This window comes from Homarus americanus, unplaced genomic scaffold (genome assembly GCF_018991925.1).
Source record: "Homarus americanus isolate GMGI-L3 unplaced genomic scaffold, GMGI_Hamer_2.0 scaffold19318, whole genome shotgun sequence".
Taxonomy (NCBI): Eukaryota; Metazoa; Arthropoda; class Malacostraca; order Decapoda; family Nephropidae; genus Homarus; species Homarus americanus.
The window spans coordinates 7115320-7129625 of record NW_024732238.1 but is presented as its reverse complement, the minus strand read 5'-3'; the positions used below and the strand labels follow the sequence as shown (position 1 = coordinate 7129625).

The 14306-nt window shown below is 46.8% G+C and overlaps 1 protein-coding gene across 1 annotated transcript in view; it reads left to right on the top strand.

Annotated features, from left to right (window-relative positions):
• Positions 1-331: 331 nt before the first annotated feature.
• Positions 332-14306, top strand: part of LOC121868417 (SH3 domain-containing kinase-binding protein 1-like) — a gene marked incomplete at its 3' end in the record, with an annotated part of 82151 nt that continues 68176 nt past the window's right edge. Inside the window, 1 exon segment of the mRNA XM_042369041.1 lies at positions 332-1017.

The window sequence follows — 14306 nt, the reverse complement described above, 5'->3', positions numbered from 1 at the left end:
AGAGAGAGAGGGTGGCTGGCAAGGTTTTCCCCCTATACAACACCCAAGGGACTTACCTACCCTACTCTACCAGGTATATTCTCTCTCTCTCTCTCTCAAATACATACAGTACACGACTTTTCCTTCATACTAATTGAAATAAAGATAAAAACTTTAACACCCATACGATATTTTCTTCCGCGAATAGACCAATCAAATGCCGTCGATCAGCCAGAGTGTTGTGTTGTATGGCAGTAAGGGAACCAGTTAATGTTTGGCTCATATGTTCTTTGATGTTTTGGTTGAGTGTAATTGTGTTTTTATTGACGGGTTTGTGTAGTGGAAGAGATAAAAGTTGATGAGGAGTAAAGATGACGAGTAAGACGAGAGGCCGCCCACGAAGGAGTGATAGTGAATGGTGGTAGTCTTTCTTGAGGAGCGGCTAACATCGTCGTCAGCTCTCCCCACCGTCAGCGCTCTCGTCAGTTGTGTCTCCGTGGAGCCCCCGAGAAGTCTATCAGTCCACATCACCGTCAGCATTATTGTCGTCAGCTCTCCATACCGTCAGCAATTTGGTGTAGTCGCCGCCGTCCTACCTTGGGTACACAACACCTGCCTCAACACACATCCGCTACTGTTTGTAAACATACCTGACGCCTGCTGGTGCTGTGTGTGTGGCGGCCAGGTGGTGCCTTGTGCTCAGTGACAGGTGGAGGGTCTTAACCTCAGCTGGCATATACCGGCTGGTGACGTGACATTATCCCGGGTGGTAGAGTGACGTCCTAGGAAAGGCTTTGACCCCCAGGTGACCCCCCCTCCCCTCACTGTTGACCTCCCTTGCCCCAAGAGGTGTTATGGACGAGGTGTGGGGTGTTGAAGATGCGTGAGGAGAGGTGAAGGAAGGAGACCTGCTGGTGGGGTGGAGAGGGAAGAGGGGGTGTTACTCGGCCTCATGTTTCTGGTGTGTTGCAGCCGACCGAAGCGCTACAGCTTCACTCCCAGCTACTCCTTCTGTCACCACTGGCCTCAGTGTACCAGGTGAGTTGACGGTCCTCTCCTACCTCGGGTCACCTCGAGATGAACCTTTCACCCCCGGGTTTATTTCACCTTGAGATTTACCACCCCAACGCTAACCTAACATTGACTTAACACTGCTCCTTAACCCCCTCTCATCTCCCGCTCAGCAGTATTACAACAGATCAGTGTCGGGCACATATGAAATCTGAACAATTCTCTCTCGCGCCATAAACCATCTCCCCCCAAACACCCACTACATCACAACATGGTCTCCCTCGTAGTCACATCACCACGGCCACAGTGCATTGCTAGACACAGCTGCCACCTACACTTTCCCTTCTAGTCACAGCAAGCGGCCACGACAAACACAGTGGTGGTGGTAGAAACAACAATAGCAATAAGAGGAGGTGTAGTTGTAGTAGTAGTCGCAGCAGGTGTAGCAGCTGTAGTAAGTAGTCTAGTAGTAATAATCTTAGCAGCAGCAATAATAGTAGTAGTCGCAACAGTAACAGCAGCATCAAGAGCAGCACCACACAGGGAGTTTGACAATCACAACAACCGCCGCCCCTCAGCCCCCAGCAGCGCCTTATGAACAGTAACATGACCTCCTCCTCCGTCGGTCGCCTGCTACTTCACTCACACTTTGTTTATTTTCACGTACACTGATATAGTTTATATCCTGAAGCGTTACAGTCTTATGTATTTTACCGAAATTACATGATACAGAAGTTGTGAATCCCGACAAGGTACAGTTTACAGACACTCACACGGACAGATATACGCAATACTTCCAGTTAACTTTTAAATAAATTAAAAGATACAAGACTTGCAAATATACTGTATTGTGTATGACTACTGTATTATGATGTTTTACGGGTACTGTTGTATTGTGTTGATAAGGTATTGTATCCCTAAACTAAGGTATTTTAATGTGAGATGTTTACATAATACTTCTTTTTATTATTGTAAAAGCATGTTTGTAGTGGTTTAAGTAGTGGGGGGGGAAAATGTTAGGGCGGGGCCAGTGTAATGTGTTGGTATGTTAATGGTGTATGTAACGTGCCCAACCTTGCCTCCACCACCACACACTACCACCTCCCACTTACTACCTCCCTCACTACTACCTCCCCTCCCTCACTACTACCTCCCACCTCCCACTCACTACTACCTCCCCTCCCTCACTACCTCCCCTCACTACCTCCCCACCTCCCACTCACTACTACCTCCCACCTCCCTCACTACCTCCCTCCCTACTACCTCCCCCCCTCCCCTCACTACTACCTCCCCCTCCCACTCACTACTACCTCCACACCTCACCCACATCCACCCATCCACACTTTCCCACCCGCCCGCCCACCCACCCACCACCCTCTCTGGTCTATATTTGCTTTGATGTGAAAATCCTCTGGTCGTTTAAATCTTGAATCACGGGAGAGGAGATGCCCTAATGGCTTGTGGGATCATGACGTACTGTATAAACATCTATCAATCCCTGCATTACCAACTAGTACCCAGTGCATAACGAATTGGTAAGGTAATACAATTGAGAATACAGATGAGGTCGGAGCAGATATTCTAGTATACTGTAGTTTCCTCATTGACTGTAGTGGAGAGGGGGGCTTAGCGCTTCATTTCTGGGTTACAAGGCGTAGACCAGCGGAGGAAGATTTGAAGGTTAACTTAAATATCTTGTGCTAACTATTATCACAGTCTCTCGCTGCTAATGGTGTACTTCTTTTTTCTCGAGTGTTATGTGATTGTTGTGTGAAGTGTTATAATTTATTAGGTGGTATTGTATTGTTTGTTTATGTGTGTATAATTGTATACAGAGTAGGGAGTATGTACTGTATATACAACTACGTGTTTATTCCTGAGCTATACATGTTGTTGACGGGGTGACAGGGCTCTCTCTCTTTTTCTCTCTGTTATCCCCTATCTCTCCCCTTCTATTCATCTCCAACCTCCCGTCCCGTACCCCTTCCACCTCCTGTTATCACCACCTTGACTCCCACCTTTTCCAAACGGCCTCAAACTCACCCACGTTTCACTATCATGAAATCTGAAGAAAAAAAAATTCACCTCCTGCTTCCTTCATTCTTCATTCACCTGTTCCTCCTCACCTTGATACCTCCCTCTTCCTCCGTGGTGTGACATGTGACTTGTTATCCTTGCCTCGGTGGTGAGATATGTGTGGGTGGGTGTTGTTGCGTCATATTTGTTGTGTCAGTCAGCTGATCCGGGAGTGTGTGGGGAGGGATTTTACTCACCTGACCTCCCTGTCTTGTTTTCTTCCCCAGTTGGACGAACGGTGCTGTACTGGGTGCTAGGAATCTCTGTCTATCTATTTATTTTTTATCTATCTACTGTATATGTCTATATCAGCACCTCTTCAGTTTGGGGCAAGGTGCTGTAATAACAAGTACAGTACATACATACCTGTACTTGGTTATAGTTATTGTGTGATTAGAATTTATATAATACTTTCTTTAATTACAGGTGAGGTTAGGGTAATATATCATAATTAATTATTAGTTTGTTGAAGGCTCGGGTGTGTAGTTGTGTTTGTGTGTTAATTAATGGTTTGTTTGTTTACAGGTAAGATCCGGTTGATGGAGGGAGACCAAGGAACCAGGTGAGTAGAGGTGTGTTGTGTAGTGTTCACACACACACACACACACACACACATCATCATCATCATCATCATCGTCTGGCTGAGGTTGTGCCACACGAGCGGAAAAATAGACGAGTAATTTCACGCGTCCGCAGCCAAGACTGTTAACTGGTGCAGGAGCCGTGTGTTGGTGTTAACACTGTGGGTCTTGGGGTGGGGCACAAGAAGGTGTCAGTAATTTCAAGTTAGCCCGACTACATACCGAGGCAGACAGGTGCCAACGCCGGAAAGACGCTGCTGCTGCTGCCCCTCCCGCATTAGATGTAGCCCTCCACGTGCAACATCTGTAAACGACCCTGCCAGTCCCGTATCGGCCTCTTTAGTCACCTCGGCTCACCAACGAAGGTGACATCCTTAATAACTGTTATCATTGTATCGTAGCTGGATGATCATCATACTCGATTTCGAGTGACAGCAAAGTAGTAGTAGTAAGAGTATGGGGGAGGTCAAGTTAGGGGAGGGCGGTTAGTAGTGCAGGTTAGGGTAAAGGGTAGGATAGGTTAGGTTAGGTTACGTTACGTTTATATCCCCAACATGAGGTGTTGTGGAGGGGTTAGTGTCGCGCCATCCTGGGCTGTCTGGTGCCGTAGACTCGTTCAGCTCTGTGCTGGCAGGTAAGTTACAGACACACCAACGTAGAAACTAGTATAGGGTCACCTGAAGATTAGCACCCCCTAGCTTATTTCACCTGAAGATTATTAACCGCTTTAGTGTTACCTGAGGACAAGGTTAGCTTAAGTTAGGGAAGGTTAGGATAGATATGTTAATGTTGGTAGGGCAAGTTAACATTGGGTAGGTTATAGGGGAGGTCTAGTTAGGTTAGGCCAGGTCAGGTTAACATTAGGGTGGTTAATCTTCAAGTGATAGGCTGGTCTCAGGTATTAGTACAGGTGGAGGGATAGACACAGGTACACCTCCCTGCAGTGGTCAGGAACAGGAGGCGAAAGCGACCATGAGTTAGCTGGTTGAGGTCATGCTTAATGCCTCACGCCTTGTTGTGGTGTGTGGGCGTGGTGTGGTGAGGTCGTAGGTGTGGTGTGGTCGTGTGTGTGTGTAATGTGGTCATTAGCAGTGTGGTCATGGGTGATGTGGTGTAGTAGTGATTCTCCCTCTCATTGTCTGTCTCCCTCCCCCCCCCATTTGTGTCTATCTCTCCACCCATCCATCTACCTACCTACGTACCTTCTTATTCATCAATCTATCTATCATACTCGTCTACCTGTCTCCTCGTGTTTTATAATCTTCACCGCCACACTCTTCCCGTCACTCAGTCATCACCGTCAGTTTACAATATATCCAGCGAGTAAGAGTGAGTCTGCGGATCCTGTTTTAATATTCTCAATAAATGAATTTCTCCACTTTCACTTGTGGCGTGGAGAGGGGGGGTGGGGTGATGTTTTTGTTGTGCGGGGTGATGTTTTTGTTGTGCGGGGTGATGTTTTGTGGTGTGGTGTGATGTTTTGTGGTGCGGTGTGATGTGTTGTGGTGTGGGGTGATGTTTTTGTGGTGTGGGGTGATGTTTTGTGGTGTGGGGTGATGTTTTGTGATGTGGGGTGAGGTTTTTGTGGTGTGGGGTGATGTTTTTGTGGTGCGGTGTGATGTTTTGTGGTGTGGGGTGATGTTTTGTGGTGTGAAGTGAGGTTTTGTAGTGTGGGGTGAGGTTTGTGGTGTGGGGTGATGTTTTTGTTGTGCGGTGATGTTTTGTGGTGTGGTGTGATGTTTTGTGGTGCGGTGTGATGTGTTGTGGTGTGGGGTGATGTTTTGTGGTGTGGGGTGATGTTTTGTGGTGTGGGGTGATGTTTTGTGATGTGGGGTGATGTTTTTGTGGTGTGGGTGATGTTTTGTGGTGCAGTGTGATGTTTTGTGGTGTGTGGGGTGATGTTTTGTGGTGTGAAGTGAGGTTTTTGTAGTGTGGGGTGAGGTTTTGTGGTGTGGGGTGATGTTTTTGTTGTGCAGGGGTGATGTTTTGTTGTGTGGTGTGATGTTTTGTGGTGCAGTGTGATGTTTTGTGGTGTGGGTGAGGTTTTGTGGTGTGGGGTGAGGTTTTTGTGGTGCGGTGTGATGTTTTGTGGTGTGGGGTGATGTTTTTTGTTGTGCAGGGTGATATTTTTGTGGTGTGGGGTGAGGTTTTGTGGTGTGGGGGGAAGGTTTTGTGGTGTGGGGTGATGTTTTGTGGTGTGGGGTGAGGTTTTGTGGTGGGGGTGATGTTTTGTGGTGTGGGGAGTGATGTTTTTGTTGTGCAGGGTTGATGTTTTTGTGGTGTGGGGTGAGGTTTTGTTGTGCAGGGTGAGGTTTTGTGGTGTGGGGTGATGTTTTGTGGTGCAGTGTGATGTTTTGTGGTGTGGGGTGATGTTTGTGGTGTGAAGTGAGGTTTTGTAGTGTGGGGTGAGGTTTTGTGGTGTGGGGTGATGTTTTTGTTGTGCGGGGTGATGTTTTTGGGTGCAGGGTGATGTTTTTGTGGTGTGGGGTGATGTTTTGTTGTGTGGTGTGATGTTTTGTGGTGCAGTGTGATGTTTTGTGGTGTGGTGGGGTTTTGTGGTGTGGGGTGAGGTTTTTGTGGTGCGGTGTGATGTTTTGTGGTGTGGGGTGTGAGGTTTTTGTTGTGCGGGGTGATATTTTTGTGGTGTGGGGTGAGGTTTGTGGTGTGGGGGTGGGGTTTTTGTGGTGTGGGGTGGGGAGTTTTGTGGTGCAGGGTGATGTTTTGTGGTGCGGGTGATGTGGTGTGGGGTGAGGTTTTGTGGTGTGGGGTGAGGGTTTTGTGGTGTGGGGTGAGGTTTTGTGGTGAGGGATGATGTTTTGTGGTGAGGATGATGTTTGTGGTGTGGGGTGATGTTTTTTGTTGTGCGGGGGTGATGTTTTTGTGGTGTGGGGTGAGGTTTTGTGGTGTGGGGTGAGGTTTGTGGTGTGGGTGAGGTTTTGTGGTGTGGGGTGAGGTTTTGTGGTGCAGGGTGATGTGGTGTGGGGTGAGGTTTTGTGTGGTGTGGGGTGAGGTTTTGTGGTGTGGGGTGAGGTTTTGTGGTGCGGGGTGATGTTTTGTGGTGTGGTGTGATGTTTGTGGTGTGGGATGATGTTTTGTGGTGTGGAGTGAGGTTTGTGGTGTGGGGTGAGGTTTGTGGTGCAGGGTGAGGTTTTTGTGGTGTGGGGTGATATTTTGTGGTGTGGGGTTATGTTTTGTGGTGTGGGGTGAGGTTTGTGGTGCAGTGTGATGTTTTGTGGTGTGGGGTGAGGTTTTGTGGTGAGGGATGTTTTGTGGTGAGGATGATGTTTTGTGGTGTGGGGTGATGTTTTGTGGTGTGGGGTGAGGTTTTTGTGGTGTGGGGTGATGTTTGTGGTGTGGGGTGAGGTTTTTGTGGTGCAGGGTGATGTTTTGTGGTGTGGAGTGATGTTTTGTTGTGCGGGGTGATGTTTTGTGGTGTGGGGTGAGGTTTGTTGTGCAGGGTGAGGTTTTGTGGTGTGGGGTGATGTTTTGTGGTGCAGTGTGATGTTTGTGGTGTGGGGTGATGTTTTGTGGTGTGAAGTGAGGTTTTATGAGTGTGGGGTGAGTTTGTGGTGTGGGGTGATGTTTTGTTGTGCGGTGATGTTTTGTGGTGTGGGGTGATGTTTTGTTGTGTGGTGTGATGTTTTGGTGCGGTGTGATGTTTTGTGGTGTGGGTGAGGGTTTTGTGGTGTGGGGGTGAGGTTTTTGTGGTGCGGTGTGATGTTTTGTGGTGTGGGGGTGATGTTTTTGTTGTGCAGGGTGATATTTTTTGGTGTGGGGTGAGGTTTTGTGTGTGGTGGGGTGAGGTTTTTGTGGTGTGGGGTGATGTTTTGTGGTGTGGGGTGAGGTTTTGTGGTGCAGGGGTGATGTTTTGTGGTGTGGAGTGATGTTTTGTTGTGCGGGGTGATGTTTTTGTGGTGTGGGGTGAGGTTTTGTTGTGCAGGGGTGAGGTTTTTGTGGTGTGGGGTGATGTTTTTGGTGCGGTGTGATGTTTTGTGGTGGGGTGTGATGTTTTGTGGTGTGAAGTGAGGTTTTGTAGTGTGGGGTGAGGTTTTGTGGTGTGGGGTGATGTTTTGTTGTGCGGGGTGATGTTTTGTGGTGCAGGGGTGATGTTTTGTGGTGTGGGGTGATGTTTTGTTGTGTGGTGTGATGTTTTGTGGTGCAGTGTGATGTTTTGTGGTGTAGGTGAGGTTTTGTGGTGTGGGGTGAGGTTTTTGTGGTGCGGTGTGATGTTTTGTGGTGTGGGGTGAGGTTTTGTTGTGCGGGGTGATATTTTGTGGTGTGGGGTGAGGTTTTGTGGTGTGGGGTGGAGTTTTTTGTGGTGTGGGGTGAGGTTTTGTGGTGCAGGGTGATGTTTTGTGGTGTGGAGTGATGTTTTGTTGTGCAGGGGTGATGTTTTTTGTGGTGTGGGGTGATGTTTTGTTGTGCAGGGTGAGGTTTTGTGGTGTGGGGTGAGGTTTTGTGGTGCAGTGTGATGTTTTGTGGTGTGGGGTGATGTTTTTGTTGTGCGGGGTGATGTTTTGTGGTGTGGGGTGAGGTTTTGTGGTGTGGGGTGAGGTTTTGTGGTGTGGGGTGAGGTTTTGTGGGTGTGGGGTGAGGTTTTGTGGTGCAGGGGTGATGTGGTGTGGGGTGAGGTTTGTGGTGTGGGGTGAGGTTTTGTGGTGTGGGGATGAGGTTTTTGTGGTGCAGGTGATGTTTTGTGGTGTGGTGTGATGTTTTGTGGTGTGGGATGATGTTTTGTGGTGTGGAGTGAGGTTTTGTGGTGTGGGGTGAGGTTTTGTGTGGTGCAGGGTGAGGTTTTTGTGGTGTGGGGTGATATTTTTGTGGTGTGGGGTTATGTTTTGTGGTGTGGGGTGAGGTTTTGTGGTGCGGTGTGATGTTTTGTGGTGTGGGGTGAGGTTTGTGGTGAGGGATGATGTTTTGTGGTGAGGATGATGTTTTGTGGTGTGGGGTGATGTTTTGTGGTGTGGGGTGAGGTTTTTGTGGTGTGGTGATGTTTTGTGGTGTGGGTGAGGTTTTGTGGTGCAGGGTGATGTTTTGTGGTGTGGAGTGATGTTTTTGTTGTGCAGGGGTGATGTTTTTGTGGTGTGGGGTGAGGTTTTGTTGTGCAGGGGTGAGGTTTTTGTGGTGTGGGGTGATGTTTTTGTGGTGCGGTGTGATGTTTTGTGGTGTGGGGGTGATGTTTGTGGTGTGAAGTGAGGTTTTGTAGTGTGGGGTGGAGGTTTTGTGGTGTGGGGTGATGTTTTTGTTGTGCAGGGTGATGTTTTGTGGTGCAGGGGTGATGTTTTGTGGTGCAGGGTGATGTTTTGTTGTGTGGTGTGATGTTTGTGGTGCAGTGTGATGTTTTGTGGTGTGGAGTGAGTTTGTGGTGTGGGGTGAGTTTTTGGTGCAGTGTGATGTTTGTGGTGTGGGGTGGGGTTTTTGTTGTGCAGGGGTGTATTTTTGTGGTGTGGGGTGAGGTTTTGTGGTGTGGGGTGAGGTTTTTGTGGTGTGGGGTGGGTTTTGTGGGTGCGGGGTGATGTTTTGTGGTGTGGGTGATGTTTTTGTTGTGCGGGGTGATGTTTTGTGGTGTGGGGTGATGTTTTGTTGTGCAGGGTGAGGTTTTTGTGGTGTGGGGTGGTTTTTGTGGTGCGGTGTGATGTTTTGTGGTGTGGGGTGATGTTTGTTGTGCGGGGTGATGTTTTGTGGTGTGGGGTGAGGTTTTGTGGTGTGGGGTGAGGTTTTGTGGTGTGGGGTGAGGTTTGTGTGGTGTGGGGTGGGGTTTTGTGGTGCAGGGGTGATGTGGTGTGGGGTGAGGTTTTGTGGTGTGGGGTGAGGTTTTGTGGTGTGGGGTGAGGTTTTTGTGGTGCGGGGTGATGTTTTTGTGGTGTGGTGTGATGTTTTGTGGTGTGGGATGATGTTTTTGTGGTGTGGAGTGAGGTTTTGTGGTGTGGGGGTGAGGTTTTGTGGTGCAGGGTGAGGTTTTGTGGTGTGGGGTGATATTTTGTGGTGTGGGGTTATTTTGTGGTGTGGGGTGAGGTTTGTGGTGCAGTGTGATGTTTGTGGTGTGGGGTGAGGTTTTGTGGTGAGGATGATGTTTGTGGTGAGGATGATGTTTTGTGGTGTGGGGTGATGTTTGTGGTGTGGGTGTGGGGTGATGTTTTGTGGTGTGGGTGTGGGGTGATGTTTTTGCGGTGTGGGGTGATGTTTTGTGGTGTAGGGAGTGGGAGGAGAAGGGAGAAAAGGCTATGAGGTGAGGGAGATATGTTGGTGAGAGACAGGGTGTGGAGCTAAAGGAGAGGAGGAGTAAGGAAAATAAGGAGAGGAAAAGAGGGGGGGGTCAAAGCAGGTGGTCCTACAAAATGTGGAACTGGCCGGTGTGATGGCTGACTGACTGACTGGCAGGTCTCAGATAGGCAGGAAGGCAAGCAAACATTATAATAAATATGTATTGTGTGTGTATCTGTGTGTTGGTGAAAGCCTACTACCACCATATGATGTGTGTGGGGGGGGGTTAACACGGGTTGTTTTGACACTGATCTCTCTCTTAATGGTGGTGAGCAGCTGTGGGGTTACACACAGCCAGTATAAACATCAACAAAGCCACGTGCCTCTACAGAGATTTTCACGGGGAAAACTTTGTGTGTGTGTGTGTGTGTGTGTGTGTGTGTGTGTGTGTGTGTGTGTGTTGGCTTAAACTGGAAAACTTGACATGTGTAGAAATTGTCGCGGGAAAATTCGATGTGTACGTAATAATTCTGGCGGGATAATTGTGGTTAGTGTGATGGGAAAAAAACCTGAGTTATATTTGGTAATATCCCCCGGAGGAAACATTACACCACGGTGATTGGTCTTCCATACGACCAGTCACCGTGAGTTTAATCTAAAAATACCTATTAATAATTTATGTTGGAATACAGTCAACACCACGGAAGTAGAATAGAGATATAATTGAGGTAGGGAAGCGAGTAGGGGTAGTGGGGACCTTACAGTGTCGTGGGTCAGGGGAGAAGGGGACGGTGTGATGATAGTTTGTGTGTGTTTATTATGTGGTGTTTGTTGATCTCTCTCTCTCTCTCTCTCAAAATTAAAACAAGGAGTCAGGTTTTCATTGTAGGTTTCTGGGGAGGTGTCGTTCATCCCTTACACAATTCCTACATTGATTTGGTGACGTAAAAACTCTCCAGAGGGTAATAATAACACGGAGAATCAGACCTTATAGTGTGTGTGTGTCAGTCAGTCAGTCACGCAGTCACCCTCTGGCTTCCTCCAGGTTACACATTATAATCAGAAGACCAAAAAATTATATACAGTATCGTTTCTTTTTATTTCTTCTCTTCACTAGAAAGTTAACAGACGAAAAAAAAGAACGACTCATCTTGAAAGACTGAAATTTATGTTGTAAGGGATCTGTCATGAAGAGGGATTAGGGGAGAGAAAGAGAGAGGGGCTGGTTGAGGAGGAGGAGGGTTGAGGAGGGAGGGGGTTGAGGAGGGAGGAGGGGGTTGAGGGAGGGAGGGGGTTGAGGAGGGGAGGAGGGGGTTGAGGAGGGAGGGAGGAGTTGAGGAGGGAGAGGGGGTTGAGGAGGGGAGGAGGGTTGAGGAGGGGGGGAGAGGGGGTTGAGGAGGGAGGGAGAGGGGGGTTGAGGAGGAGGTGGGGGGATGAACACAGAAACAACTAATGATCTAGTTCTCTCGTGTGTGTGGTTTTGTTGCTAAATTTATTGGCAGAAGAAGCTTGTGGTACAGTTTGCCTATTCTGATATTCAGTCAGGTCTTGACACTGAGGGGTGGTATCACTTCTCACTGTCACGCAGGACAGAGGTTCACACACAAGAAGAAATACATCATATTCATTAACAACTATAATGTGTAAGTCCGATTCATATGGATAATGTCTGCTGTTCACTGCCATGCAGGACAAGGTTCGATACCTGCAAGTTGCATATATTCATTGACTTGAGTACATATACACATATGTAAACACACACACACACACATATACATACATATACGTATATACATGCATATACATGTCCATACATGCACTACATACATACATACATACGTCGGTCAGATTCCTTAACAGGTATGTCACTTTTTCACCATACAGGACAGAGGTTCGTACCACAAAGAATGCATCATATTCATTGACTACTATATATAGGTCAGATTCGTATGGGTAATGCCACTGTTCACTGCCACACAGGACGAGGTTCGTACACCAAGGAAATACATCACATTCACCAGCAACTGCATATAGATTAAAGTGGATCACACATGCAATTTGGGTCATAGCTAATTAGAACTAATCAGTGTGGGCTAGCAAATTTGGGATAAACATACAGAATGTCCTCAAGCACACCTGATTCAATGAATAATTACGCATAGTTCAAGATACAGTAAGTCAGGTGGCGCAAGTCTTTGACAGTGTCACATTCAATAATATAGTGTTCGAAGTGTATGCTTTAAAGGTTTTATCACAAAGAGTTTACACATGCTGAGTGTTCCCGGTATGGGTACAGCGTTTACTAGCGCGGAATGTGTCCCATCCTAACCTAATTCAGCCCGACATCACATTGTCTGGTTCTGTCCTTATGCTGGCCATACCGGTACCTCTTGTTACAAATTTGTCATATTTACTAATGCTACAACTGTCAGGTCTCTCTGCATTTTCTCCTTCTTCCTAGATCAGAGTTCATGATTCTGACTTGAATGTTTTAATTACGGCATTGGACAGACCAAATTCGCGGTCAACTATTTTCTTTCTTTTGCCTCATTGGCAGTCTATCCATACGGTCTGTGATACTGATTCCAACTTATGGGACGAATCCACACAAATTCAAATGAAGATTGTTCTCATTGGCGATTTATCACATTCCTTTAGCCATCACATGCAACTTTAGACCTTAGAACACGACGGGCTGTTCATTGATTTCAAAGCACTTTGAGAATCACAGAATATCACCCCACACCCTCATTTCTTTGTGAGGTAGTCTGTGGCTAAGTAGATTCAGTTAGTTCAGTTTGTGTTGTGCTGGCCCAGTTGTTCGGCCTTTTGTTTGTTTGACACTATCATCTCTTTTTCTTTATATATTACAATTGCACAGCCTGTTCTACCACCATGTTTGCTCTGCACAGAACCATCAGTAAAGCATAACATTCACTTGATTTGGCACTCTATGTGTCTGTTAATAATAGTTTTCTAGTGTGACACATCTACCACATCGATTATTTAACATTTACTTACTACCAACAGGGTGTAATTAATAGGAACTGATATGTCCCAACCAAGGGAATAGCATTATAGGTTCGTCTGGGGTGGTGGGACATTCAGTTTCAGGAGATCTGCAACACTTTTATGAAATACGCCCCAAGAAGAGTCTTTTGTGAAAGGTTGGCAGGATGGTCAGGATTACTTAGATAGAACATCAACTCAGTTGGGTTGGTTTGAACTATTGTTCTTCAAACTTTGACACACAAAACTTATGGGTAAGTAGGGCTATCCTCTCTCAGATAGGAGAGCTGGTCCGAGCTCTGCCTTTCCTCATGTTTACAATTCACAGTTGATTTTAGGCAACCTAAGGATACCAAATCTTGCTTGTAACTTCATTTTGCACTACCTCAAGGCTGTTAGAGTTGTTTAGTAGGAATAAGTCTAGATGGAGCATGATAGTCAACTACAAGGCAGAATGAAGTGAAGATAGAAAGTACGAGCATAGGTGATGTTAATTCCATAGCCTTGCCAACAAGGGTTCTGAGGGAGGTTTAATGCTGCATTGGTTTGTCACGAGGTTGGGGACAAAGTTTGCATCATTCACAAATTCAAGATATTTATGGGAGCTACATAGTTCCAAGGGCATGCTGTTAATGTTATAGTCGGCAGAGGGGTGAGCAGGACGAGGATTGAGGACCTAACTGTCAACAGATATTATGAGACGCATTCAACAGTTCTCGAGCAAATACATCAGGCTTGGAGCTGAGTTTGGTTTGTGTCATAATGCGAAGATATCATCAGCGTAGCATATTGACCGTTTGGTTTAGAACTGGAATGTCAGCAATAAGCATTGCATCAGTATAGTATTAAAACATAGGACTTGCCTCCTCCCTGGTGCCAGCTCAAATGATCTCCATTTGGTACTTTTTAACTCTCACCTAAACAGAACACTGGCATACCTGTTGGACAGATAACCCTTTATCCATAATGGAGGTTGCAACATGTAAAATTAATAGTTCTCCCAGTGTAATGTCTCTATTAGCTGCAACTCAAGAGGCTGATTTACCAAGGTCTATAGAGGCTGTTTGTCTTTATCTTTTGAAGTGAACAAGATATTCTGCAAGCATGTCTGTATTACTACAGCCCGAGGCATGAACCATTACAGATTAGGAGGCAGGTTGTCTTTGACTTGAGCAGGCCGGTTTAGAACAACTCTTTCAAGGGACTTTACACATACAGGATGTGAGGTGAAGAGTGGCCTGAAGTTTGGAGAGTAAGCTTTAGGGATTGGAACTATGTTTCCATGAGTCCATGTCTTGACAGAATACCCTGTGTGGGGCTCATTTGATACAGGTCAAGCAGTGGATGGGTTAGGGTCTCATTCAACAATCTCAGGGTGTTATAGGTGTGTGTGACTGTGGTAACATTGACAGCCAGTTGAGAATCCGTGCGTGTGAGACCGAGAAA